This window comes from Onychomys torridus, chromosome 17 (assembly GCF_903995425.1).
Source record: "Onychomys torridus chromosome 17, mOncTor1.1, whole genome shotgun sequence".
NCBI lineage: Eukaryota > Metazoa > Chordata > Mammalia > Rodentia > Cricetidae > Onychomys > Onychomys torridus.
The window spans coordinates 38,125,552-38,150,353 of record NC_050459.1 but is presented as its reverse complement, the minus strand read 5'-3'; positions in this window follow the sequence as shown (position 1 = coordinate 38,150,353).

Below are 24,802 nucleotides of genomic sequence, written 5' to 3'. Positions count from 1 at the left end.
TGGGAATACTAGAATGTTAAAATTATATTTTAATATTGTTAAAAATACTTAAAATACTTTTAAATGAGTAAATATCACCTCAGGTGCAGAATTTTAAACAAAAATAAACTTGAAGTTGAATAAAATGAAGTTGATCCAAATTACAGCTCTAAAACTTTACAGGAAACATATCATGGGAGCGTCTACAGAGAAAACAAATGATTTGAAACCACAGTTAAAGCCTAGCAATAAACAATGGCAAGATGAACGAGTGTGAAATGAAGCTGGTGAATTATAACGTGCTTTGTTGTAGAATTTCTTGCCTTAGTGAAAATAAGATATTTGTGCCTTCCAGTATGATAGAAGTGTACAGATATCAAAATGTAAAACAAGGACTAAGGTTTTTACATTTTATTGAACTTAAATGACTTAAACAGCCTTATGGGTTGTAACTCTGTAACATTCCAGGTATAATTTTATAGAACATATCAATTATGTGAGAAGCATGAAAGTGGCAGAGGTCAAGATTTTTGACACCGTGCTGACATCTTTGTGTTAATCAAAAGAAATAAATCAGGCGCTCTACCACAAAGTAAGAGTCTTAATACACGGGCAGAAACAAATGAATGAAGTTGACATTGAATTTTAGTTTGTAATCAAGAATGATGATGACAAAGTGACCCAAATAACACTAAACAAGAAGATGGTTTGTAGGAAATGTGAAAGAGAATGTCAGGAATAAATTGCAATGAGGGTAATGAAAGTGAGTGTAAATCAATTAAACATGTACACCAAATCCCAGAGACTCAGGGAAATAAGATGCTGTTGTGTGTTGTCTACCAGGCATTTAAAACAAAAGGAATTAAAGATAAAACAGCTAGTTTTACATAAAATACATAATACATGAAAGCACCGTCAGTTTTTCATTTTGTCAGTTTTAATAACAGAACACACAAGTTAAGCGGTTAAACTGTGTTGGTAAAAGATACAAATATTACAGATGCAAAGGAAGAGATCAAAAGAAATTAATCAGGAGGATATCCAAGCCTCTGATGGAGAAGGTGAATTCTAAAGGGAAAATATGTGAATCACATGTACTTGGAGTTATTGACATACCCTCATGAAGGCAGACTGATCAGGACCCCAGACACCTCTAACACCCTGCAGATAAAAACAAAAACAAAAACAAAAACAAAAAACAAAACAAAACCAAAAGCTATAAATAAAGAGAAGTTCTGCAAAATGCTGCATTCTGAGTAAGACACAGCCACTCCTATCATGATTGAACAGTACTTAAACTTGCCTGCACAGAGCCTGCACAAGGCTGGGACTTGTCATCAGTCAAGCAAGGCTCAGGGGGCCCCTCACATGACTGTCCCCCCCACTGCTGAACTACTGACTGCTACTGGATTCTAGGGGAGAGACAATTTTAGTCTTCACCTGTGTATCCACAGGTGAGGCCTCCAGGCTGTAAAAGATAGTTTGAAACCTATGGTTACACAGACAACCCTAGTTAAATTGTGTCAGGAGACAAAACAGAAACACACGTAGGTTCTAAAGAGCATTGGGTCGGCAGGACTGGCTGGAAGAAAGAGGCACAATAGACAGGACAGTGAGCAGACTGGATCATCAATATATATGACATTTTCAAAGAAAATTAATAAAAATACATAAAACATTATCTTTGTACTTAAAAAAAGGCCCCCTCCAAACTGTGGTGATACTTTATTTGTGCTGAAGAGTGGTATTTTATTTGTATGTTAATAAATACAGTTTGTCTGGAGATCAGAGGTCAGCGAGCCATAAACAGAAGTCAGGCGGTGGTAGCCTATGCCCTTAATCTCGATCATATGGCTGGCAGAGTCTCCATGTGGTCAAGGACACAGCCAAGTGTGGTGACACATGCCTTTAATCCCAGTACCAACTATAGAGACCTGCAGGTCTGTATAGACAGGCAGTGATGAGGAAGTCCTGTGGCTTAGAGCCAATGAGAAGGCAGAACAGAAAGGCAATCAAAACACAGGTTACATGGGAAGGAGCTCTTTCTGGGGAAGCTACTGCTGATGGTAAGCTAAGGCTAGTCATGGCTATTTGCTCGGATCTCTTTGGTTGTTACTTCTGTATTTGGCTCCATGTTTCTTATTTAATAAGACTGTTTAGAAATTCGTCTACACTAAAGAATTTAGATGGCTATAAAACAAACAAACAAATAAACCTCTACTTGATAAGGTCAAATCCACATAATGTCCATAGAGTTTACTCTCCAAACATTACATGCATGCACATTTTGTTCTGTATATAGTGAATATATTATTTCATTATCTTAACTTTTGATTTGTCTTTATTATTTTCATATCATGTGTAGATATGTTTGCCAATGAGTGTATAGGTATTTGCACGTGAGCTCAGGTGCTCCTGAAGCCATAGATGTTGGATATTCTTTGGGCTGGAGTTACAGGCAGTTGTGAGCCGCCCAACATGCGTGCTGGGAAATGAATTGTCCTCTGCAAGAATGGTATGCATTCTTAACCACTGAGTCATCTCTCCAGCTCCTGTAATAAATATTTATTCACCCTAATAAATATTTATTAACTCCTAAATACTATAAAACAAGGGGCTGGAGAGATGGCTCAGCAGTTAAAAGCACTGCCTGTCCTTCCCATGTACCCAGGTTCTATTTCCAGCATCCACATGGCAACTCACAACTGTCTGTAACCCCAGTCCTAGATGATCTGATGCCATCTTCTGGCTTCGTGGCTACCAGCCATGCTCTGGGACACAGACATCTGTGCAGACAAAACACCCTTTCACATATAAACTAAAATTAAAACAAAAAGTTCTGTGAAATCAAAATCATAAATGTTAAAGTCAGCAACAGAAAGATAATTTTAAAGTCCCCCCCAAAAAATACCCTCATGTAATACAGAGATAAAAATATATTAATAGCACCTCATGAAAAATGAAGTGGATGACATTTGAAAATGTGGAAAAAATGATTAATTTCTGAAAAAACATAATACTAAAATTACTGAAAGATTAAGCATAAAATTAAAATGAGGTAAGTATCAGGGGGAATGAAATGTAATCAAGAATTCTCCTCCTAAATGGACCTCATCGTCTTCAGCTTGTTCATGTATGATCAGTCTGTGTGTTTGTCTTAGGTCCTAGGAATCAAATCCAGAACCTCACACGTGCCAGGTATGCACGCCCTGAACCACTGAGCTACACCCCACACTCTGCATAGCTGACTTTATTTCTCCAGTGCTGTGGTTTAAACACAGGTCCTCATTGTGCTACACAAGAGCTCTACCACCGGGCCACACTTTCAATCCTATTGGTTAATAGTGTGAAATGTGATTTGTCCCAAGGTTCATAAACAGATAAACTCTACCTTATGTAAGAGTAATTAAATCCAAGTTTAATTAAGTCTGATAATGTCTTAGAATACATAATAATTAAATATATTTTCCCAAATAATTTGGTGTTTTTTACTATTAGATATCAGATATTATATCAGAGAAAAGCTACACTTGTGTATCTTTTTAAAATGGGGGCAAAGTTGCCCATTTCTGAAAGGTAGCTTACATTTTTTTTTTTTTTTTTTGCAGATGACAGATCTCTGAAGAGAAAACCTCCCAGAATCAACAGAGCTCTGTAGCCATGATGAAACCGAACACAGCTGTTTAATGCTGGAGAGGTGTCTGAAGTCAGTAGCCTTTTAAATGACAAACTTAAACACACAGGGAAAAGTCAGGCATTGTTTACAGTAACCACATTTCTAAAATGGCTCCAGAGTTAGAATGACAAAGAATCCAGTCACCTCTACTGTTCAGAGACTGGAGCAGGGACTAGGTCAAATCTCATTAATAGCTTTTCAAAGAATTATTTAAGCAAAACGTGACTGAGTTTAGGATTAAAAAAAAAAATCCTTTCTTAGGCCAGTTTTCCAGTCTATGTCCAAATTGTTCTCAGTATACATGAGTTATAGCTAGATACCAAATTGACTACTCCGAGTAGGCCAAAGGCAGACTTCTCTAACAATGCTGAACTGACTCAGTCACATTTTATAGACACTGCTACAAGCCCCCACTAGTTCCCAATGGGAGTTCTTTGCATCCTGCTGTGCACACCTAGGTGAATCCTCTCCTGCTGACTGCAGGTTGGATCTTGTATCTGTCTCTTCTTCTGTAGAATTCAGCAAAAGTGATAAGACAGCGTCTCTGAGGCACAGTTACTCAGAGTGTGCCTTTTCATCTCTTCTGCCCCCCCTTCTCTTTTTCTTTCTTGTTTTTTAGGTCCCCTTTCTCTCTCCCTCCCAAGGGAGCCCAGCTACCTGATATGAGTCACACTGTGAGAGGACCACAGGCCAAGAAAATGAGGCCTATAGCCCCTGAGATCCTGAATCCGGCCAACAGTTGTGGGAATGCTTTTCTGAACATGTCCTCCCCTTGTGGAACCTTCGGATGAGACCGAAGTCCCTATGACACCTTGAAAGAAAAGCTTCCGACTCCAGCCACTCCAGGATTTCCAACACAGAGGTACTGTTTAGTCTTTTAAGCAGCTAACTTTCTTTCTTTCTTTTCTTTCTTTTTTTTTTTTTTAAATTTCAAGACAGGGTTTCTCTGTGTAGCCCTGGCTATCCTGGAACTCACTGTGTAGACCAGCCTGTCCTCAAACTCATAGAGATCTTACTGTCTCTGCTGGGATTAAAGACGAGGGCCTCTACTGCCGGGTGTGCTGGTAACTTTTTAATGCACTTATGGCTAGCAAAGACAGCTGATAAAAATTATCTAAAATAAATGATTAGCCAGAGAGGAATGCTGTCTGCCTGCCTCAAAATGAGAACCAGGGTTGTCTTAGCTAGTTGGTGGCCCCCAGGAATAACTAAAACAATAAACAAACAAACAAACAAAATCTGGCCACAAGTTACTCAGATTTTTGAGTCATTGGATTCACTTAATCAAAATAAAACACGATTCTGTCATGTTCTATGACAGCTAGTATATAATGGTTCACTGCAAACGGACATATCCCCATTCCTTGTCTTGCCTGGACCTTGGAGCTGGAAAGCAAATGTTTGAATTTGTAGACTTCTCAGGGCTAGTCACTGTTTTTTGTAACTATGACCGGGTGGTAGTAGTACACACCTTTAATCGCAGCACTCGGGAGGCAGAGCCAGGCAGATCTCTGTGAGTTCGAGGCCAGCCTGGTCTACAGAGCGAGATCCAGGACAGGCACCAAAACTACACAGAGAAACCCCGTCTCGAAAAAACAAAAACAAACAAACAAAAAAAATGAAAGACAAGGGGGAAAAAAAAGAAAAAATATCTAAAAAAGAGAAAAAATATTTATTTTGAGTTAAGGGTTGGTTCTGAGGCTTCAGTCTGGTCACCGGGTTCTGTGCCTTTAGGGCCTGTGGTGATGGGAGCTATGGGGCAGGCTGGTGTCCTCATGGAAGCCAGAAGCCGAGACTGAGAGACCCGTATCCCCTGTAAATCTGTTCCTCCAGGGAGGCTTCAGTGCCTAAAGTTTCTGCTACCCCGCAACAGCTCCACCAGCTGAGACCTAAGCCTTCCGTTCATGATGCTTTCCCCGAGACTCTAGATTCAAACTGTAACAGGAAGTGGGGGACATCTTGCAGCCAGGACCCCAGAAGGGGTAGACAGCTGAGAATGGAAATACAGGAGATTTACAAGGCTCTTCGGGATTCCTGTGGCCTTGATAAAGCCAAGGACTAGCCAGATGCCAGGACCAGACTGAGATCCTGTCTATCAGGTAAGCCCCTTCAATTCTAAATACACGTCCTAGGGCATTGTGCTATTCGCAGATGATGAGACTATTTTTAAGTAGAACCAGTGAGATAGCTTCCAGCTTAACTATTTAAATTTGCTACAGCACATAAATTTAATTTAAATTGGAAGAGGGAAAAATTTTGTCAGGTTATCTCCGCTAATAAGAAGTGAAATTAGGAGAATTTCATGACTGTTGACTCTAGGAATTATGTTTTCTTTATCAGAAACTTAATGAAAAAAAGGGAAAAAATAAACTATGGAAAATTAGTCAAAAACCACCAAAGACCTAAATCTTTCAGTGTTGTTTTATGTGTGAAAGGTCTTGTGAATCTGGATTGAATTGTACCTGATTTCAGTAAGTTTGAAACTTACTGAGGTATGTAATCGCCCCCCCCCCACCCAGCCCACTTTTATTAGAGTGTTTAACTTCAGGATTTTTTTTTTTCAGGGTCATTAAATGGAATTTCTATGACAACTTGAAAGCCAGTGTAAGAATGAGACAGTGTTGTTCAGTATAATGAGTCCAACTATATTTTACCTCTTAGTTCTGGTTCTTAAGAAATAGGTGATAAATTTAGGACGCCATTCAGCACTATCCAGGAAATAGTCCACTAATGACCTGAAAGTCCAACAAATCTCCCTGTTTCACTCAGAGTACTTTGTGGCCAGTTATAGGAACCAGCTCTGGAAATAGAAACCAACTTGGAAAGGGATTTTACTGGAAGGATGTTGGGACATTCACAGAATTTCCAGAAAAGCTGGAGAATGTGATGCAGAAAATGAGCAGGCACTGTGGGTGGTAGTGAATGGTGACTTCAGCAAACTTCCATGTGGGGCACCCTGGCAGAGGTTTTTCTCTTGTCACAGAATGATGGAGGCCAGCATTCCCCCTGGATGCTGCAGAAGCACAGATACTACTCACCACCTCTGGCCCCACCGCCCAGCCAAAAGACAACAATTCCCATGAATTGGAAAGAGTGTTCTCCTCTGACATAAGTCTTCAGAGTCCTTGGCATCACCATCTGACCACTGAATTATACATCATATTAAATGTTAAAGTGATAGCAAGGAAGTAGACAGAACAATGCATCATATTTTCTAAATTCATTTCCAGGTCTAGGAGTGTTTCATTTCAAGTAAGGGATGGTATAAAAAGCAGAAAAACACAAAATTGGAAAGAGGTTATGGAAACAACTGATTGATGGAATAAGTGAAGGGAGTAGTCAAAGGATAAGAGTCTGGCATGTGACATGAACAGAGCACCAAGATGTATCTTACCTCTGTGTGTTGTGGGACAATCTTTTTGTACACTGTGAAGATGTATCTCTGCCTAAAGCACCTTCTGATTGGTTTAATAAAGAGCTGAATGGCCAATAGCTAGGAAAGAGGAAATAGGCAGGATTTCCAGGGAGGGAGAGGAACTCTGGGAAGAAGAGAGGCAGAGACACCAGTGAGACACTGAAGAAGTCAGATGTACAGAATGGAAGAGAGGTAAATAGGCACATGGTGGATTATTAGGAACTGGTTAATTTAAGTTATAAGAGCCAGTTGGGAACAAGCCTAAGCTAAAGGCCAAGCTTTCATAATTAATGCTAAGACTCTGTGTCATTATTTGCGGGCTGGCAGTCCCAAAGAAAGCCTGACTACACATGTGTGTTTGAGAAGTTTGCCACCTATTCAGGAAAAAGAAATAAGCAGGAATGTTAATTTCTTCTCTAACCTATCCCAGGAAATTTGGTTGAAAGGGTCTTTATCTCATGGTAGATGAGCATCCAGACCTCCTTTTTAAAGTGTACAATTTAATGGTTTGGAAACTGTGCACACCTATACTAAACTCTTTGTTTGGCTCTTCATATAGTGGAGTTTCTTGGGTGAACTAGTTGTGATGTTAGCCTGCTTCCCTCTTGGTGTTTTGCAATCCTTTTGGTGAATCTTGATTGATTTTTCCAGTTCCCATCAGCCATATAACCAAATGCACATGGTGCTCTGAGTAATCATGACTCTCATAACCGTCATCTGCCACTCGCCTGTTTCTGTACGAGAGTTACAGGTGTCCTTTCCAGCAGAGATGCACAATTCATGTGGAAGGCAAACTCCAGATGTGAGTTGGAAGGAGATCACTAAGAACTGGTTCTTAGTTTCTTTCCACAGAAACCAGGAGGACACATGGCCTGGAGGGCTTCTGGTGAGGTTTGAACTTTCATTAGTCAAGGACAGGTGTTTTCAGAAGTAGGTGGTCAAAAGGGCATTCCAGGAAAGTGCAGAACTACATTCATGAATGGAGACCCTAAAAGATAAGACAAATGAAAATCCACTCTTGAGCATTTTTATGGAAAGTAGCGAAATGTAGCCAGAAACCGGGGACAAAACAGCTCTTTTAAAAATAATTTCTTTTTCTCCTAGTAAAGGGGTCTCTGATCTCAAAATCTCAAATGGAGGGATTGGCACAGGAACTCAGCCACAAAACCTTCAACCTACCATTTGTCCTGCCTGCAGAGTATATTGGGACCAGAGCCTAGCAGAATCATCACCAAAGTGACCAGAGAGACTTCATCCAGCAACTGATGGGAGCAGATGCAGAATCCCAGACATTAGGCAGAGCTTTGAGAGTCCTGCAGAGGAGGGGGAGGAAGGATCAGAGGAACCAGAGGGGTCAGAGACACCACAAGAGCACAGCCCATAGCAGCAACAGAATCAACTGACTGGCACTTGCAGAGATGGGGGAGCTTGTAGGCTCTGATCTAGGTCCTCAGCATGTATGTTATGGCAGAATATCTGGTGCTCTTATGGGACCCCTAACAGTGGGAGTGGGGTGGTTTCTGAGTCTTTTACATACTTGCGGGACATTTTTCCTTCTGTTGGGTTGTCTTGTACAGCCTTGATGTGATGGTATGTGCTTGATCTTATTGTAGCATGTTATGCCGTGTTTGGTTGATGTCCCTGAGAAGTCTGCTCTTTTCTGTGGTGAGGTAGAGGAGGCATGGTTCTGGAGAAGAGAGACTGGGAGGAGAGCCTGGGGAAAGTGGAGGTAGGGGAAACTGCATTCAGGATGTAATATATGAGAGAAAAAGAAACACATAAAAATAATTTTTTTAAGTTAAAATATAATTACTTTGCCCCTTCCCTTTCCTTCCCCCAGTCCTTCTCAAGCATCCACTCTTGTTCTTTCTCAAATGCGTAATCCCTCTTCTTGAATCTTTGTCATGTGTGTTCCTAAATATATAAATACAACCTAGCACTGGTGTGATCTCTATTTTTGTTGGTACTGTTAAGTGTTGTAGGGAATCTGGGTTTAATTAAACCTAAGATTCTTTTCAGTGGCCAATCAGGCCCTGTGGACATGGAGTTAGTCACACCTGCTGCCATGTAAGCTTCAGAAGGAAGGGGCAGGTCTACCTTGTCCCTCACATGGTACCTGAGTACTTGACATGAGTAATTCCTTCATGGCCTGTTGGACACCTGGCAAATAGAAAAAAATGAATAATATGTGGAAATTTTCTTCCTGAAGACTTCTATGGAGAATAGATGGTGAATGGGTAAATATAAATCCAATCTCATCCTCTGACTCTAAAGGATATTGACAGCTTTTGTTGAGTTCTAGTATTCTATGTCTTGTGGCTAATTGTTCTTCACAAATGCCTGTAAAGGACAAATCTTTGTGTATAATATGCTTTCTGTAAATATTTGTTAGGATATTACTCATTTTTTTAACTGATTGTGCCTATGATTTTTTATTTCAATTTGGTGTAAATCTAACTGATTATGGAATCCCAAGAATGTGTTCAGCCTAGAATTGGTTTTTCTATATGTTATGCTGGATTGCTATGTAGGTATTCTTTAGAATTGAAATGCATCCATAGTATCTGTAACTGGTATAATTATATGCTTTCTAGAACTGAAGTTTTTCCAAGTTCTTTAGAATTGAAATGATCTATTCTTGGAAATGTATGTTCTGCAGAATTGGTGTGTGTACACATATTCATATGCATCATATAAGTCTCCAGATTTGCTACATTCTATAGAACTGCTATCTATATTTTCTAGAATTGCTGTATCTATATCTACATATCATCTTTGGATTTTAGATGTCCTGTCTGAAGCTGGAGCAAACTCCCTCTCTGGCTACTGTCCCACTTTCTTGAGCCATGACTATACAGGTGCTCCTTAAATACATTTGCTATATAAAGATTGCAATGTTTGGGTACTTTCTAGGTAAGGACTGTAATGTTTGTGTACTTACTATATAAGAACTGCAATGTTTGTGTTCTTGCTATATATGATTGTAATATTTGTGTACTTACTATATATATATGATTGTAATGTTTGTATACTTACTATATAAAGACTGTAATGTCTGCTTACAAAGCTCAGTTTTGTGGTCATTGTCATGGATCTAGAAATACTCTCAAATGTCACATAACAAAATTGTCATTTCTGACTGTATCATTATTTTTCTAACTTCCATGCTTGTGTGTCTACTCTTTATTTTATTTGAAGAATTTTTATCACCATTCTTTGTACTGTAACTTTTCTGCTCTCTCTGCTAAAACAAACAAAAAATAAACCCAACTTCACAAGCCAGAAAACAATAACAAACAACAAAACCCCCCACATTCCCTCAATACCTAAAACCTTAATCCCAGGAACAAAAAGCTAGTGATCATTAGGATCTCTTAATTAGAGATAGTCATAAGAGAGTTTCCTTTCCCAACAAGAATGGTTTCATTAACCATACTCTTGCTGTTTGATTCTGTTTCTCTTACCAGTCATGATCTGTTCTGGTTCCTAGTGAAGTCACAATATCTGCCATGGAATGATTGACTGTCTTAACTTCGTGGAATGAAGAATGAATGGGTGAGTGGTACGTGACCTTGTTAAAAAATATTACAGGCTGCTGGGAAGCTGTTCAACACGAAGCAGGTGGATTGACTTCTGCTTCTGATTTGCTTTCCAAACTACGGATTTTGATAAGTCATTTCATTGCCAAGAGCAAATTATCTCATTGGCTGTCTGGCCACTTGGGGCTGTGTGTGTGTGTGTGTGTGTGTGTGTGTGTGTGTGTGTGTGTGTGCGCGCGCGCGCGCGCGCGCGCGCGCTTGAGACAGCATTTCTCTGTGTAGCTTTGGAGCCTTTTCGGGAACTCACTCTGTAGACCAGGCTGACCTCGAACTCAGAGATCCGCCTGCCTCTGCCTCCCGAGTGCTGGGATTAAAGATGTGCGCTATCACCTCCCAGCTTCCATTCTGTTCTTATTTCTGCTTCAATTCCATGAGTGCAACTCATTGTAGCAACACCATTTGCTATCTTTGCCCACTCCAGCATTGGGGCACAGAGCAAATGAAGTCTAACAGTGTTAGGGGCTTCTACCTCCAGCTCATCATCCCATCTCTCACTAGATAGTAAGGTCTGGTAAGGTAGGAGACAGGCAGCAAGAGAGTGGTGGTTGATGCCCTTGATGGTATCTGCCTTTGAATTTAGGGCTGCACTCTTGGAGTCTTTAAAACTTGTTTTAACAGGTTGGGAAAAAAAGTAACTGCTGTGGGATGGTCGTTCTGTATGCTGTGACTATATGATGCCACCATTGGTTCTGGGCACTTTGACCTATGACAAGACAGGAGACAGTGAGGCAGGAAATCTAAGAGATACAGGGAGAAGACGCTGTGAGCCACTGCCTGAGAAGCAAGATGTAATGGAACTCATGCAGAGCCACAAGACACATGGCGATACATAGATTAATAGAAATGGGTTAATTTAAGATGAGTGAGCTAGTTAGTAATAAGCCTGGGCCATAGACCAAACAGCTTGTAATTAATACTAAGTTTCTGAGTGATTATTTTATAAGCTGCTGCCAGGCTGAGTGGGGCACAGAAAAGCTTCAGGCTACAAATAACAAACCTAAACTCTGCCCCCTTTGCATTTGGAATATTGAGTTTTCCTTCTTGATTCTTTTTGCCACAAGGTTTTGCTATGCCTCCTCTTTCTGCCTCAGTCCATTCCCTCTCCATGTCAACACTAACCTAAATTTCTATTTGTATAATTATCTTTGAACCAAAGTGGGACACCACAAAATCCAAATGTAATGTGCCACTCCAAAAACAAAACCTCCAAGACCTGAATACTAATTAGACCTTCACATCTCAATTGTGTTTCTATTTTCTTCCTTGTAGGGAACATTTATGTTTGGAAAGCATGTCATTTCTAAGTGACATAAAGAAATCACCATTTGGGGATTCCTAATATTTAAATTGAACACTGAAAATTAATGTTATCCTTTCTCCTTACACCATGGGACCTCTTGATGCATCTGTAAGACCATCTTTCAGCTACTAGGCTGGAGGCTTGAGAGAAGTGCATCCAAGTGCTGTGTCCCCCAGACTAATGTTTACAGAGTAGTGGTACTCATTGTTAACTGGTCACAGAATACATAAAAGCATTCTCTTAGCAAATAGTTCTGGGCAGTAAGAATTCGGCAGAGAATGATGGAGAAGCTCCTTTGTATCTTACCTACCGTCTCCAAGGGTACATACACTTACCTAAAAGCCAAAAATAATGTACATTTCCCTACGACCTTCCTATCCTTAACACCTAGCCCTATTTCCCCTCACTTCCGGTTCAACTGTCTCTTGGAATTCCATCCTTTGTCCCCTCCAGTTCCTCTGTTTCTATCCAGTCCTCTGCTGCTTATCTTGGCTTAATTGTCACATTGTCACCTTGCCTGCAGAGGCCTTTTCTAGCCCTTTTACCAAGTGGGTTTGGCGAAGCTAATCCCATGGCATTTCTCATCACAGTCTGCTGCTTGCAATTTCGTGAGGCTGTGTAAAACAATGCTTTTTGCTTACTTGCCATCACATCATTCTCTACCTTACATGCCTGCCCTCTGCCCTGTAAGCTCATGAAGGCAGAGTAGGGGGCAGGCTTTGTGGTGGTTTGAAAAAGGAATAGTCCTCGTAGGCTCATATATTTGATTGCTTGGTCATCAAAGAGTGACACTGTTTAAGAAGAATTAGGAGATATGGCCTTGTTGGAGCAGGTGTGTTCTTGATGGAGGAAGTAGGTCACTGGGTGTGGGATTGCAGGTTTTAAAAGCCCATGCCAGGCTCATTCTCTCACATTGCTTATGGATCTGGATGTAGAACCCTTAGCTACTTCTCCAGGACCATGTCTGTATGTGTGCTGCCATGCTCCCCACTATAGTGATAAAGGACTAACCTTTGAATCTATAAGCAAGCCCCCAACTAAATGTTTCTTTTTTTAAGAATTGCCATGGACAAGATGTCTCTTCACAACATTAGAACACCGACTATGACAGGCTTGTTTGATTTCCTGATATATTTCCCATTCTTTCCTTATTGTCTGAAATAAACAATGGTAGAATATTTTATTCACACATACACAGATATCCACAAAGACATATAAAAATAGTGATGCCTCTCTCTGCATTTTATTTATACAATACTTTTCTTCCATTTTATTTTCAGTAAAATCTTACAGATCATTCCACATCAGGGTGTTTCACAATGCTGACAAGTGTTGCAGTGTGTGGGGTTATCCACAGTTATTACAAGTTTTCAATGTAAATGGATAAGCTAGGTTCTTACTAGTCCAAACTCATAAACCATACTTTACTATGCCAGGTATTTCTGAAAGATAAATTTCTAGACTTGGAATTGTTGATTTGAAGGTGATATATTTTAATTTTGATAGATATTCTTAAATGAGCATGTTAAAAATGAGGTCCCAAGTTCTATTTGATATAACTACTTTTCTAAGAGTTTGTGTTTTGTAATTCTAGTATCACTATGTATTATAAAACTTTCAGTTTTGCCAAGATAAATAGCAAAGGAAGCAAGCACTATATCTTAATTTTTTTAAATTTCATTTTTGGATTCCAGAAAAGTTAAATGGCTTTATTCAGTTTCTGTTGTGTACTACTTTTGATATAAATTGCCATTGTTTTTTATTACTGGTTCCATTTGTTATGTTCTTAATTATTTAGTTACTTTTCTATTTTTTAGAAATTTATGATTTATTATTATTATTTCTTTTATTTTTATGTTATTTTTTGAGATTATTATTTTTCCCTTCTGTCCCTCTGAACCCTCTCATATGCCCATCTTTTCTCTTTTTCAAATTTATGGACTCTTTTTTTCATTAATTGTTGTTGTATGTGAATGTATAGGTATGTGTGTGTGTGTGTGTGTGTGTGTGTGTGTAACCTGTTAGTTTGTCTAATGTTACTTGTATTATATTTTCAAGGCTCACCACTTGGTGTTGGATAACCAATTGGTGTGCTCTTCCCTGGGAAAGACTATTTCTTGCTCTCAGTATTCCTTAATAGCCTGTAGTTTTTTGTGTAGGGTTTAGACCTCCTGGGCTTGTTGTTGTCCTTGTTCAGTATATGTTTAGGCAGTCATGTTGGTGAGACCTTATGTGTGTAGCTTCTGACATTCCCAGAAGACACAATCTCACAGCAAACTCTCTATTCTCTGGCTCTTACTGTCTTTCCACCTCTTCCTCTGCACTTCTTGGTGGAGAAGTTGTATTGTAGATATATCCATTGCGAATAGGTCCCACAACTCTACATTTGGATTGGTTGTAGTTTTCTGTATTGGTCTTTGTGGCAAAGAGAAATTTCCTTGATGTGTGTTGAGGATTACATTTATCTGTGAGTATAAAGATAAATATTTTATTAAACCAGGCTAATCTCTAACTACATTCATTTTTTTGGAGCTGAGGACTGAATCCAGGGCCTTGCACTTGCTAGGCAAGTGCTCTACTACTGAGCTAAATCCCCAACCCTCATTATTTTTTAAACTAAATTTTATTTACTTATGTGTGCATGTGCATATCTAAATACGCTGTAATAGGTGTGTGTTGGTCAAAGTACAACTTAAAAGAATTATTTTGTTCTTTCCTTCATGTGAGTGCCAAGGATTGAACTCAGGTTTGCTAGCAAGCACCTTTACTTTTTAAGCTTACCAGCCAAAGTTTTATTATTTTAATAATTATATTTGTCTCTAAATATAAATGTAAGTACTAGGTTCTGGTACTCTGCTGTTTATTTAAAATTGTTATATGACATCATTTTTCACGTGTGATTTCATTTTTAAGAAGATATAGGATGATATAATTGATATGTAAAGAAATATACATATTTAATGTGGACTATTGATAAATTAGAATTTATGAAGACAAGCTTGGTTCCATCACCATCATCTAGGTGACAGACATGTACCAAACCTTCAGAATTTACTTTGAGTCTCCATTGTTGTAGAATGTTATTTTAAGGTGTGTTACTTTTGTTTATGTTGCATTTGTTTAACTCAGGAAACTGTGTTGCTGTGCCTGTCTAAAACACCTGATGGTCTAATAAAAAGCTGACTGGCCAATAGTGAGGCAGGAGAAAGGATAAGTGGGACTGGCAACCACAGAGAATAAATAGGAGGAGAAATCTGGGAGGAAAAAGATCAAAGGAACAGCCAGAAAAGAAGGAGGATATCAGGGGCCAGCTACCCTGCTACATATAGTAAGCCATGGAGTAAGAATAAGATTTACAGAAGTAAGAGAACTGGAAAAGCCCAGAGGAAAAATGTAGATGGGATTAATTTAAGTAAGAAAAACTGGCTAGAAATTAAGCCAAGCTAAGGCTGTGCATTTATAATTAAGAATAAGCCTCCATGTATGATTTATTTAGGAGTTGGGTCTTAGGCCCCTCAAAAGAGCCAAATAACATTTTGGTAAACCAATGTGGCACTCCAGTTTCTATAGTTCCTGAGAAACCTTAAAAAAAAAAAAAAAAAAAAAAAAAAAAAAAAAAAAAAGATATGGCTCCCTTAAGAATTTCTGCCAGACAGTTTCTGCTGCTCAGTGAGCCCTTGAACAAGTAGTATGTTAAGTACAAACCAAAACCTAAGTAAAAAATGCCTGCCACAGTGCAAGCATTGGCATTCTAGAGCTGTAGGAAGATTGAATGCAGTTCCTGTTCAGACAAACCTCCAATTGGCTGTGAGTTTCACACTTGGTTTTCAGGACCTGAGAAGTTGGAGGAGCCATCCGAGAGTCAAGTGTGGAGGATCCAGGTGTAGGTTAGCAGTTTAAAGGTTTGCTCATATGGTCAAAAAAGACTGAAGATATACAACAAAAGAGGTCCAGATGGAAAAAAATACCTGAACAGGTTACAGTGTGTTTAACAACATGCATAGGCTTAAGAAAAGAAAGAGACTACAGCCATAGAAAGAAAAGAGTAGTTCAAAAATAATAATGTCTTTAAAGAGAGAGTAAAAGTAACATAGCAAAAAAGCCAAGTAAAACAGGAAATAAACAGGGAGTCTGGATCCTGAATGTTATGGTGATGATTTTGAATTTCTTTGATTGTTGAAAAGCAAAGGACAACTGCGAAGAGACCTGGAATTGAAAGAGGGGCTGTTGAAATAAATCAGCCTATATACCTTAGGAATGGCTTAACTTTTAAAAAGTCAAAAAATATATTTGTCAAGTGAAAATCAAAATGCTTCAGAGTTTTGTTCCCACAGGAGACAAGAGGTTATGGATTCATTCAGGTTTGATCAGGGGAGACTTCCTAAATCTTGACAGGTGATATCTATCAACAAAGATTATAGCTGGTCTTTCCAGAACTTGGCCATTATCTGAAATTTTCTCTCCGAGACCCTAAAGATACGTCATTTCCAAACAGCAGGAAGTAGTTTGGAGGACACAAAGTCCACATTCCCAAGAGGGATGTGTGAGATTTTTTGATTATTTGATGGGTTATGAATGTTTATTATCATTTAGGGGAAGATAGTATATTGATGCAAATTTAAAACTTTTTTTTTGTTACACTGTGTTTATGTTTCTACTTTTGTTTAAAGGATTTTTGTATGTTGATTGTAGTTAGAGTTTTCCTGCCTGGCCCACATTCAGGACAAATCTCTGACCTGCCAGGCCCATGGACGCTCAGAACCAACCAAGTAAGCACACAGAAACTTACATTGTTTACAAACTGTATGGCCACCACAGGCTTCTTGTTATCTACTTCTTTTTATCTTAAATTAACCCATTTCTGTTAATCTATACTTTGCTATGTGGCTTGTGGCTTACCCGTGTCTTTACATGTTGCTTGTCATGGCGGCTGCTGGCAATCTCTCCACCCAGCCTTCTACTTCCCAGAATTCTCTTCTCTCTTGTCCCACCTATACTTCCTGCCTAGCCACTAACCAAACAGCGTTTTATTTATACAGAGTGATATCCACAGGAGTTGATAAAAATTTAAGGTTATTTTTGTTACAACATATTGTATGTATGTTTCTATTTTTGTTTCAGGTATTGTGCCTATGCAGTTCATTGAAATGTGTGGTGAAGGTCTAGTTTTTGAAAGCTATTATTATAAATTATATAGGATAATCAGGAAACATAGGTTAATGGTTAATCATTGATAACAATCAAAATTGTAGATAGGTTAGGTATTCTCTCAGGATCATATAGAGATATATTTTAGATAGATGATCTTCAGATACTTCAAAGACCTATAGAATATGGCATTTAAAATGTTTTATTAAATTAGAGCTTTTCATGACAATGAGACATATCTACTCCTGGCAGCACTAATTTACTTCAGAGATGATGGGCACTGAAGAAACTCTGAATGGAGTTTGCTTTCTTTGTGGCAAGGTTAGATACTGGATAAAAAAGCTGTTCTTATCTTGACAAATGACAATGTGCCGTGCAGACTGGACATGCAGGACACAGGAAAAGGACTATTAAGCTTTGCTCAAACAAGACAGGATATTCCTTCAATATTCCTGCTTCACAGAAGTGTCTGGTAGACATTTTGCTGGACATGGAGGAAAGTGACTGACAAACTTTACCAAAATAAGGCAGGGCCGTCCAAAATTCCTGCTTCATAGAAAAGTCTTCCAGATCCTCTAGGCCTATTGGCTGAAGATGGATGCCCCAACATTGCAGAGGAATTTTGTGACTGTCCAGGCAGCCAAATGTCTCTGTTGTTAGATAATATTACATCCTTCTGGGGCTTTGATGAAGTTGAAGACTAAATAGTTATAGTTGCAGTTTTCCTTAGTTATGATAGAAAGTAAGTCAGGTGTAACACTTGGATTCACTAAGAGAATAGATAAAGCATTATTTTCTCCTAATATTCTTTTTTTTGTTTTTATTTTTTATTTTATTTTTTCCCTTTTTTGAAATTATATTTGTGTTTTAATTTTACACATAAGCCATGGGTTCCCCTCTCCTCCCCCATCCCGCTCCCACCCCCACCTTCCCCCCAGCCCCTCCCCTCCATTCCCATCTCCTCCAGGTCCAAGACTCCCCTGGGGATTCATTTAAACTTGGTGGATTCAGTCCAGGCAGGTCCAGTCCCCTCCTTCCAGGCTGAGCAAAGTGTCCCTGTGTAAGCCCAAGGTTCCAAACAGCCAGCTCATGCACTAAAGACAGGTCCGGGTCCCACAGCCTGGGTGCCTCCGAAACAGTCCAAGCCACTCAGCTGTCTCACTTATCCAGAGGGCCTGAGCCAGCTGGGGGCTCCACAGCCTTTGGTTCATAATTCATGTGCTTCCATTCGTCTGGCCTTTCGTTCCCGTGCTGTTTCCAATCCTGGGCTCAACAATTCGCGCTCTTACAGTCCCTCCTCCTTCTCGACAACTGGACACATGGAGCTCCACCTGGGGCCTGGCTGAGGATCTTTGCATCCACTTCCATCAGTCACTGGATGAGAGTTCCAGCCCGACTGTCAGGGTGTTTGGCCATCTGATCACCAGGCTAGGTCAGATCAGGCTTTCTCTCGACCATTGCCAGCAGTCTACAGAGGATATATCACTGTGGATTTCTGGGAACCTCTCCAGTACTCTGCCCACTCCTGTTCTCATGTGGTCCTCATCCATCATGGTCTACCATTCCTTGTTCTCCCTTTCTGTTCCTGATCCAGCTGAGATCTCCTGATCCCCCAAGCCTCCCTTACCTCAAACCTTGCCCTTCATTTCTCCCACTCTTGTCCAGGTTGTTCATGTAGATCTCATCCATTTCTCTGTCATTGGGTGATCCCTGTGTCTTTCCTAGGGTCCCATTTTCTAGGTAGTCTCCCTGGAGTTGTGTAACAGTCTAGTCATCTTTGTTTTTCATCTAGTATCCTCCTATGAGTGAGTACATAACATGTTTGTCCTTCTAAGTCTGGGTTACCTCAATCAGGATGATTTTTTCTAGATCCATGCATTTGCCAGCAAACCTCATGATGTCATTGTTTTTCTCTGCTGAGTAGTACTGAGAGCAACAGCTGGGTCTTGGGGGAGATAGATTCCCAATTTTCTAAGAAAGCGCCATATTGATTTCCAAAGTGGCTGTACAAGCTTCCTTCCCACCAGCAGTGGAGGAGAGTTCCCCTTGCTCCACATCCTCTCCAGCATAAGCTGTCTTCTGTGTTTTTGATCTTAGCCATTCTGACAGGTGTAAGGTGGTATCTCAGAGTCGTTTTGATTTGCACTTCCTGGATAATTAGGGATGTTGAGCATTTCCTTAAATGTCTTTCAGCCATTTGAACTTCCTCTGTGGAGAATTCTCTGTTTAGTTCTATAGCCCATTTCTTAATTGGACTGTTGGGCATTTTGATGTCTAATTTCTTGAGTTCTTTATATATTCTGGATATCAGCCCTCTGTCAGATGTGGGGTTGATGAAGACCTTTTCCCATTCTATAGGCTGTCGCTTTGTCTTGTTGACTATGTCCTTTGCGCTATGAAAGCTTCTCAGTTTCAACAGGTCCCATTGATTGATTGTTTCTCTCAGTGTCTGTGCTACTGGTGTTATATTTAGAAAATGATCTCCAGTGCCAATGTGTTCAAGACTACTTCCTACTTCCTCTTCTATCAGGTTCAGAGTAACTGGATTTATGTTGAGGTCTTTGATCCACTTGGATTTAAGTTTTGTGCACAGTGACAGGTATGGATCTATTTGCAGCCTTCTACACATTGACATCCAGTTATGCCAGCACCATTTGTTGAAGATGCTTTCTTTTTTCCATTGTACATTTTTGGCTTCTTTGTCAAAAATTATATGTTCATAGGTGTGTGGGTTAATGTCAGGGTCTTCAATTCGATTCCATTGGTCCACATGTCGGTTTTTATGCCAGTACCAAACTGTTTTTATTACTGTAGCTCTATAGTAGAGCTTGAGGTTGGGGATTGTGATGCCTCCAGAGGTTATTTTATTGTACAGGATTTTTTTGGCTATACTGGGTTCTTTGTTTTTCCATATGAAGTTGAGTATTATTCTTTCCAGATCTGTGAAGAATTGTGTTGGTAATTTGGTGGGGATTGTGTTGAATCTGTAGATTGCTTTTGGTAAGATCGCCATTTTTACTATGTTAATCCTGCCTATCCATGAGCATAGGAGATCTTTCCATTTTCTGACATCTTCTTCAATTTCTTTTTTCAGGGAATTAAAGTTCTTGTCATATAGGTCCTTCACATGCTTAGTTAGAGTAACCCCAAGGTATTTTATAACCTTTGTGGCTATTGTAAAGGGTGATGTATCTCTGATTTCCTTCTCAGCATGTTTGTCTATTGTATATAGGAGAGCTACTGATTTTTTTGAGTTGATCTTGTATCCTGCTATGTTGCTAAAGGTTTTTATTAGCTGTATCAGTTCCTTGGTTGAATTTTTGGGGTCACTCATATATACTATCATGTCATCTGCAAATAGGGAAAGCTTGACTTCTTCCTTTCCAATTTGTATTGCCTTAATCTCCTTATGTTTTCTTATAGCTCTGGCTAGAACTTCAAGTACTATATTGTATACGTATGGGGAGAGGGGACAGCCTTGCCCTGTTCCTGATTTTAGTGGTATTGCTTTGAGTTTCTCTCCATTTAATTTGATGTTGGCTGTTGGCTTGCTGTAGATTGCCTTTATTATGTTTAGGTATGTTCCCTGTATTCCTGATCGCTCCAAGACCTTTATCATGAAGGGGTGTTGGATTTTGTCAAATGCCTTTTCTGCATCTAGTGAGAAGATCATGTGGTTTTTTTCTTTGAGTTTGTTTATATGGTATATTACATTGGTGGACTTTTATATGTTGAACCACCATTGTATCCCTGGGATGAAGCCTACTTGATTGTGGTGAATAATTGTTTTGATGTGTTCTTGAAGTCTGTTTGCCAGTATTTTATTGAGTATTTTTGCATCAATGTTCATGAGGGAGATCGGTCTGTAGTTCTCTTTCTTTGTTGCATCTTTGTTTGGTTTAGGAATCAGGGTAATTATAGCCTCATAGAAGGAGTTTGGTAATATACCTTCTGCTTCTATTGTGTGGAACAATTTAAAGAGTATAGGTATTAAGTCTTCTTTGAAGATCTGGTAGAATTCTGCAGTGAAACCATCTGGTCCTGGGCTTTTTTGGTTGGGAGACTTTTAATGACTGGTTCTATTTCCTTAGGGGTTATTGGACTATTTAAATGGTTTATCTGGTCTTGATTTAACTTTGGTATGTGGTACCTATCCAGAAAAGTATCCATTTCTTTTGGATTTTCCAGTTTTGTGGAGTAGAGGTTTTTGAAGTATGACCTGATGATTCTCTGAATTTCTTCATTGTCTGTTGTTATGTCCCCCTTTTTATTTCTGATTTTATTAATTTGGATGCTCTCTCTCTGTCTTTTGGTTAGTTTGGATAACGGCTTGTCTATCTTGTTGATCTTCTCAAAGAACCAACTCTTTGTTTCATTAATCCTTTGTATTGTTCTCTTTATTTCTATTTTATTAATTTCAGCTCTCAATTTGATAATTTTCTGGCGTCTATTCCTCCTGGGAGACTTTGCTTCTTCCTGTTCAAGGGCTTTCAGGTGTGCTGTCAAGTCACTAGCATGTGATTTCTCCAGCTTCTTTATGTGGGCATTCAGTGCTATGAATTTCCCTCTTAGTACTGCTTTCATAGTGTCCCATAAGTTTGGGTATGTGGTGTATTCATTTTCATTGATCTCTAGGAAGTCTCTGACTATTACCTGAGGCACTCACCTCTGGTCCAGATGGGAGTTCCGGTGGATGGGAGCTGGGTGCTGGTCTCTGAGTCAGAGGAAGTGGCTGGGGTCTCGGGCAAATGGGTGTGGAGGCAGGGTGTGGAGTCTGAGGGTCTGCCTGCTGTCTTGGGAAAAGGGGAGCCTTCCCACAGGGCCTGTGGATTCGCCGGAAACTGGGGCCAAGTTCTCTCCTAATATTCTAATTATAAATTCTTACTTGATAACTCTTTTTGCTATGTATAGTTTTACTATATTAAAGTTAAAACCTTTCATTTTTATTTGAACAAAAAGGGGGAAATGTACAATATTATTTTAGGATGTGTTACTTTTGTTTGTATTCCATTTGTTTAACTCTGTGAAGCTATTTTACTGTGCCTGTCTAAAATACCTGATGGTCTAAGAAAGAGCTGAATGGGAAATAGTGAAGCAGGAGAGAGAAATAGGTGAGGCTGGCAGGCAGAGCGAATATACAGAAGGAGAAATCTGGGAGGAGGGAAGAAGGAGCCAGAGAAAGGGGTGGACATCAGGGTCCAGCCACCCAGCTACATAGCAAGCCAAGGAATAAGAGTGAGACTTACAAAAGTAAGAGAAACATAAAAGCCCAGAGGCAAAAGATAGATGGGATAATTTAAGTTAAGGAAAGCTGGCTAGAAACAAGCCAAGCTAAGGCTGTGCAGTTATAATTAAGACTAAGCCTCAATGTGTGATTTATTTCAGACCAGGGTGACAGACTCCCCAAAAGAGTAAAAAACAAAAAAACCAAAACCAACCAAACAAACAAAAAACCAAACTACACTCCATATGTGTTATCCTTTATAATCCTCTCTCTCTCTCTCTCTCTCTCTTTCTCTCTCTCTCTCTCTTCTTCCCACTCTTCCTTTCTGCCTCCTTTCCTCTCTCCCTTCTTCCCTTTATTCTTTTCATTTTTTGCAGTAAGGGTATCTTAAGATGAGATGATCTCAACAAATTTTGAAGGCTCACCATGACATTGTGCTTCCCCAGCCATGGCAATGGCAACAGCTATTGTATTCACTCTTGGGAGGAGTTCAACTCCTTTAGGCTTCATGTAAGCCAACAGACTATTTATCCTATAGCTGATTTTTGTTTTTGTTTTGTTTTGTTTTGTTTTACTTCCTTTTCAAGTTCATGTCTTCACATGTTGCAAGAACTTGTTAAAGCTGGGTGCTGGTATGACTCACTAGTAAAACATTTGCCTATGATTAATGTGGCTCTGGGTTCAATTCACAGCATCACAGAAATAAAAAATGTCTTATAAAGGGGGCTGAGGTCTGAGAAAATATGGGAGAAGATGGCTCTGAAGGCACAACTGGCTTGCTTTGGATGCCTAATGATCCCTGGGCCCATAGAAAAATCTAAATGTTGTGACTGACAGGCTAGTATGAGATATCCTGCTTCAAAGCAAGGTGGAACGAGGGAATCAGCTGGTAAAAAGTCGTTCTCTGACCTCCACATAAGTGCCATACACACACTAAATAAGTAAGTGGCTAATTAATTAAAATAATTTTATTGTGAACATATGGATGTATCATACTTTTGTTAACAGTACATCAATGGATAATCTTTCCTCTTTTATCAGACAATTTATTCATCTATTTTTCATGGCTGTGACTTCTAGCTATTGTTACTTAGGAAGGTCACCTCCATCTCAAAAGTACATATATTTCTTTAAGCTTTCATGTAGTTTAAATGAGAATAGACCCCAGAGGCTCATATGATTTTATATTTGGTCCCCAGTTGGTAGAACTGTTTGGGAAAGATTAGGAGGGTTGTCCTTGTTGAGGAGGTGTGTCAATGGGAGTGGGATTTCAAAACCCATGCCATTCCCCCCACCTCTCTGTTTTTTTCTGTCTCTCACTTCATTTCTCTCTCCCCCTCCCCCTTCTTTCTTTCTCTTTCTCTTTTTCTCACACTTTGCCTGTGTTTGAAGACCCTGGATCCCCATAAGCTCTCAGCTACTTCTCCAGCACTATGCTTACTGCCATGTACTTCACTCCGATGATCATTGACTGACCTTCTGAATTGTAAGGAAACCCTTAACTAAACACTTTCTGTAACTTGCCTTGGCCATGATGTCTCTTCAGAAGAATAGACAAATAAGTAAGACACAATTTCTTTCTACATAAAATTTTATTTTGAAAATACTTAGACTCTTTTTCAGTAGGATAGAAGTTAATGACAGTATTTTCCAAATGCAAAGTTTTAATTTGTAAATAGACATTTCCTTATTCATTTATCATCCTTCTTATAATCTAAAGCCATAAATGCATCTGTGTTGATGATGTTGTCTCTGTTGAGCTTTATTTATCTGCTTATCTGTTACTTAAGTCCTAGCTTTGCTTTGATATAATTAGGTTCTCACTCACTGAAACTTTGTCTTTCTTTTTCATTGTGCTAATTTATCTGTCTGTTCAGAAGAGTCCTCTTTTAACTTGAAGATTACATAGAGCTTATGAATTAAATGGGAGAACTGAATTCTTATTATTAAAATTTGTCAACCCAAATCTATTCCTATTTTCCTACTTCTGTCTTTCACCCTCCTCTCTCTCCATAAATGTGTAAAACGTCCATAGCTTTTTCTCTATAGAGTTAATTTTCTCATTGGCGTCATTTTTTCATATTCAATATTTGCTGACTTTGTGAGAAAATTTCTTTTATATTTGCTATTAGAGTATTGTAAAAATTGACTTTTATCTGAGGATATTGATTATAGTCATTTAAATGAACTCTTGCTTGTTTTTAATAAATGTGTGTAGCCTTGGATTGAGTAACAAGAACAGTAACATCAGTGTATCCTCAAACTTTTTGTTTCTATCTCAACTATTACACTTTATTTCACATTCTGTTCTTACAACATACTTTAGTGGCTTTTTTTTTTGTGTGTGTGTATTTCATATGTGTGTGTGTGCATTTCATATGTGTGTGCGCACGTGTATGCATTTCATAGGTGTATGCATGTGTGTGCATTTCATATGTGTGTGCATTTCATAGCCTGTTAC